This window comes from Ornithodoros turicata, unplaced genomic scaffold, assembly GCF_037126465.1.
Source record: "Ornithodoros turicata isolate Travis unplaced genomic scaffold, ASM3712646v1 ctg00000903.1, whole genome shotgun sequence".
In the NCBI taxonomy this organism is placed as follows: Eukaryota; Metazoa; Arthropoda; class Arachnida; order Ixodida; family Argasidae; genus Ornithodoros; species Ornithodoros turicata.
The window spans coordinates 300,666-305,783 of NW_026999413.1; the positions used below are offsets into that span (position 1 = coordinate 300,666).

The window sequence follows — 5,118 nt, forward strand, 5'->3', positions numbered from 1 at the left end:
ACTTGATTTAATGTAATCCAACATGTTTTGTACACACTGCACCAGTTCAAAGAATGCGAAACCAATTGAAGGAATTGGCCTAGAGTATCAATAAAACAACAACTTTATTTCTAAGGTTAATAATGGGGAGTTTCGTCGCTAGAGGGCCCACTGGCATAAGGGGCGATAAAATGTGCCCCTTCACCATAAGGATCGAAGTCCTGACGTGTCTAAAAAGACCAAAGAAGCTCTCATCGCAGAGAGTTGATGGGATGGATTTCACCAGCGGCCAAGCAATTTTCATAGAGAGAAAGGGCGAAATTCCACCGACTTTTGTCCCTGTCTTCAGGTTTGAAGCCGACGGCGGATCCGACTTCCTTTTAATTGGCACACGCACTCGACATGGGCAACGCGTAGAAACTTGCCGCATCTTTCTATCCCTCTCGGTTCTCGAGTTAGAACACCGTGGCAACGGCGGTTCTCTGATACACGGGCCCGGGGCATTTTTTTCGATATCGGGTTCTTGCTGGCGTAGGAAGGTGATTGAGATGTGTTTTTGAAGAGGAAAACGTCCTCTTTCCGATAGCGTTGGTCCCGTCTTCGCGCGACTTTCCGTTCCCTTGCTATATTCCGAGGAGCGCCTGGGCCATGGCCTGGGCAGGTGGCCTTCCTGCCGTTTCTGCGCTGCGGGCGGCGTCCACCATTTCGCTTGCAAACTTCGTTGCGTTCGCACGCCTTTTTCTGGCTCCCGTTGTCTCGCGTTCCGTCGTTACTCTGGTGCCCTGAACTGCTGTGAATGTGTTTTTATGCCCTACTGGTGTTGCCTGGGGGTGCTTTTATGTGTGCACCCTGGAAGATAGGTCCAGAAGCCTTGCGATTTCTTAAATTAAAGGTTAGTTGTGTTTGTGTGATTCGTGCAACTTTTGTTTGGTATCATTCCTAGCGTGTGGGTTCCATTACTTTATGCTAGCAGTGTGATTATTACCCTTTTGATTCCTATTACTTTATGCTTTATCTTTCAGCTAAGTGTACTCTTGACCCTACCAGCACTTTTCAAGGTGAAGATGCAACATCGTCAGTGGCCCCGTTACTAATGTCTAATCTATGAATTTCAGATACTTTCGACGTATTCATTGCGGTGAACAACGCGGTTGGGACAGCACACTCACGACGTGGGAAGGTCACAGAAATGTTGAAAGATATCAGGTAAGTTACGCTAAAGTGCGTTTCAGAGCTCTTCAGTGACTTGTGTTTACTGCGAAACAGATGGGGGCATACGCTTCACCCATGCAACTTCGTCATGTGCTCCACGGCAGCACAAGCCTTTACGGCTGTGCCACTGAATGTGAAAAATGCTGAATGATTTTAATAAAGAATTTGCAGGGAAGTACAATGTGTCGCACCTTATTGACTCTTTTACAGATGTGTGGAAACGTCGTAGCGGATGAATGTGAATTATGGATCTCCAAGAAGTGGTGTCACCCGGCGTCATTTTCAAGATTTTACCCGTTTTGAAGGTACGTACCCAGGCGAAAATCTGGACTGGTCCCAGAATGGTTCCAGTTGAATGTGGATGGCCCCAGCTGGATTCCCAAGTCGGGTGGCTGGTTCCACTTTGGTGACATCAGTGGTACCACTCTGGTCTCAGATGGTTCCAGAAGTTCCAGCTGGAGCCTCACAGGTACCATTTTGTTCCCAGAATGGTCGCTGAGACTCCAAGTTGGGCAGCTTCCACCTTTGAGATTTCATCTTGTCCACACTTGCCATGTTTTGTTTGATCTATTACTCTGATCTATTTTAGCACAGGTATGCTCTTTTTATTGCTGTATATCCAGGTGCGCGCGTCCGCGATCAAATATATGCTGTATCCCTGTAACTCCAATTCGTGCACATTCTCATCTGAGGTGAATATAATAACATACTAAGTACCAGTGAAATGTAAAAAAATACTACTCAACAACAACAAAAATTAAGCTAAATACTAGAAGAAAGACAACAACAAAAAAAGAAAAGGTAATTGCAGAGGCTGATGCAATGTGAAGTGAAGACGCCACGGCAATTCAAACTTCAAACGGCGAGAGCCGAGAGAGGAGAGGGCGAGAGTGGCAGTTGGAAGTTGGAACTTGTACCAAGGGCCCGAAACTCGCCAGTTCCTTTGCGGGATAAAGTGAGGCGCTTCATGCGTTTCACGTCATCGGACGTCAGAAAACGTCATAAATTGAACGTCATGGAGACATCCGGTGGCTAGTGATTACTGATTGGTTCCCATGAGGATGAATTCGTTTTCTGAGCGATGATTGGCCGTTTTCAAATTTGTTCGCGGGCGCTCGAACAGGCGACAGCGCGGCGGCTGTGCCGGTTGGAACCGGCGTCCACGGAGTCGACGGCGTCCGTTTCGGACGGCTCGTGTTGTGTAGCGGTTGTGTTGGACTATGAGTTCTGATTTTTCCTGTTTAAAAACGCAAGCTGTATCATGTGAGTGTCCTCGAACAGTAACAGCTGCCAGGGAAGATGCCTGCGCAACATTTGTGCTCTGCTTCTTGGTGTAGAAAGTATTCGAGCGCCCGAACGCCTCGTACCCGATACCTGGTCAACGACTGCCGAGAGGTAAGTCATTTGTCGTTGCTTGTTGCCTTACAACACCGCATTCACTTCGTGTATTGTGAATAAGTTGCTTAACAGTTACCGGAATACGCGGTGACCGAGACAGACAGCGTAGCTTTGCAGATACGATGGTAGACTATATTTCTTTTCGTGAAACAATATCATCTAAACGTTATGATTAAATACCCGTTTACGTCGTACTGTATAAAGGTATGACGCTACTGTAAGTCTGATTCTTGGTGATTTCGCTCGACAAGTTTCGTACGACGCGTTGACTTAGTAGCTGTTCTGTACGTAGCGCCAAAGCCAAGATTGTCAGGCTAATCGGTCGGAATATATCATTGTGAAGTAGCGCAATAACAGGTAGTTTTTATACTAAGGTCGCTCATCACACCCCATGGCTGCGAGCTTCTCGCAACCCTACCACCGCTCTTATTTTTCGCGTTCAATAGCACCTTTATTCTTTCTATTTACATTGCAACTTTCACATGCATAACCGTATACCTGATACAATTTTTTTTTTTTTTCATCTTGCAGCCACTGAACTCCAGTTCCCAGTAGCAGTCCTTGCCAGAGGCAGTCCGACATTATCAAGCTTCTTCAAGCAAATTCCGGAGCAATATTCATGTCATCCTGTGTACGTCTTGCTTGCATAACCGTATGTTGCACAATAAAATGCTTCATGTGACAAACAACCAAGGCTCTGTCGTATTCCTGTAACATTCCGACAAACGCGAACCAAAAAAACAGTGCATGGAAGAAAAAAAAGGAACAACAAAAGAAGACGGGAAGCAGAGCAGAGAGGAGGAAAGTAGTGAGAGAGAAACGGATAACACGTCATTTACGTCATTCGCGACATAATCAAAACAGAAAAAAAAATAGGGTGGCTAGTCCTCAGTCATTGGTCGAGCTCCGGAGGTCACGTGAGTTTTCAGCTACAATAGATTTCTACTACAGCTTCGCGCCCCTGCTTGTACGTTGTACGCGTCGCAGCAAGTTGGGTTTGCTTCAGTAGCCGTCGCAAGGATGGTGTATCTCCTGTGCAGTATTCACCTGTGTTTCAGTGCGCTTTGTAAGACAATGCGATGACAAGTTCCTGTGCAACACATTGTCGATTTCCCGGAAGAGTTTTGACGCCAAGAAGACGTAAACGGCGTAGGGGCAAGAACGCACTGTGAAACGCCAATCGGACGGCACGTCGCCAATGTTTGCAGGTATGAGTGATGACCGTGATGTTTTGATTACTATTAATTAGATGTATCATTTTAGAAACTTCGGAGGAACTTGAAGAGAAACAAGATAAGATGATTCTGAACGTACGGTGAAGAGGAATGCGGCGTATGTCGCGACCTGCATGGAAAACAGGAGTGTCGTGTCATCTTCTCTAAGAAAATACAAGATGCCAGGTGGCCAACGAACGAAAGCTTCCAGTGGTCCGTGAGTGCATCGCACAGTCAGGCATATGCTTTGTCTAGACACAGTGAGTGATCAAACTTATACTACGTGGTATCTACATGTAGAGATGTATTGATTATTTCTTTCTGCTCAGTGTATGCTTTTCGCAGAATAAAAGGTAATTACTTGAGCAATATGTGCATTTCTACGCATTATTTTCGGTCATGCATTCAGTGGTCCCAGCTGCTAAGTGGCCGGATCCCGGACCACTTAGCAGAGGGGACCACTGGATCAATTCCACTGGTTCCACTTCAAGTGGGACCATCGTGAAGCTGGTTCCACTTTCAACTGGTCCCAGTCACTAAGTGGTCCCACACTCAAAGCGGGACCTGTCCAATAAACCACTTTGAAGTGGTCCCACTCCAGATTTTTGCCTGGGATAGTCAATGTGCGAGGCATCCACGTTTCTACTACGTGGTTATCCATGCTTTTCCCGTCTTCGCAGGCAATAGGGCTGTTGATAGGGAGAATGCTAGGCTACTGCCAGACTGCAACCATAGGCGCTGTGTGTAAAGGTATGCGTATACGTCGATGCGTACTTCACAGTGACATTTTGCTGTAGCAGGGTTTTTGAAATTACATTTCTTGCAGGTTAAGCTCACATGACGCGGCAGGCAAGGGAGTCCATGGCGAAAAGTGAATATAGCCGAAGTTGGATAGCGTTAATTTTTGCGCACGAAAGCAAGCTGGACACATCGCAAATCTCCAGTTGTACGAAACACAGTGCAGCATGGTCGTCGGTTATGCCAGTGCTTCAACATATGTTTCAGCGTCGCACTTCGGACATTGCGGGCATATACCTTTAAGTTCACCCCTTGTGGACCGATGCTGTGTGTGTTCATGGACATCATGTTTTCAAAGACATGTAAGAGCTCAATAATAATGCGAAAAAAATGCTGGTCATGTTACGCTTTGATATAATAACTGGTGAGGTAATACGATGCTATGACGCTCAGTTTCATACGAAATAAAGTGTTTGACCTAATGTTGCTTGTTTGTGCCACTCATACGCACTGTTGTGCGGTGTTGATGTAATGTTCAGAGAACGCTAGTAAGCCTGGCTAAGACACGGGGAAAAGG

General features: G+C 46.2%; 2 long non-coding RNA genes across 2 annotated transcripts; both read left to right on the top strand.

The window, feature by feature from the left end:
- The first annotated feature begins 813 nt into the window (after positions 1-813).
- On the top strand, positions 814-1,539 carry LOC135375597 (uncharacterized). Its single transcript, XR_010417294.1, has 3 exons — positions 814-1,037; positions 1,095-1,185; positions 1,402-1,539. It is a non-coding gene; the product is annotated as an uncharacterized LOC135375597 (long non-coding RNA).
- A 170-nt stretch (positions 1,540-1,709) lies between these two features.
- On the top strand, positions 1,710-3,278 carry LOC135375583 (uncharacterized). The gene is made up of 2 exons (XR_010417288.1): positions 1,710-2,586; positions 3,121-3,278. It is a non-coding gene; the product is annotated as an uncharacterized LOC135375583 (long non-coding RNA).
- Positions 3,279-5,118: the final 1,840 nt, after the last annotated feature.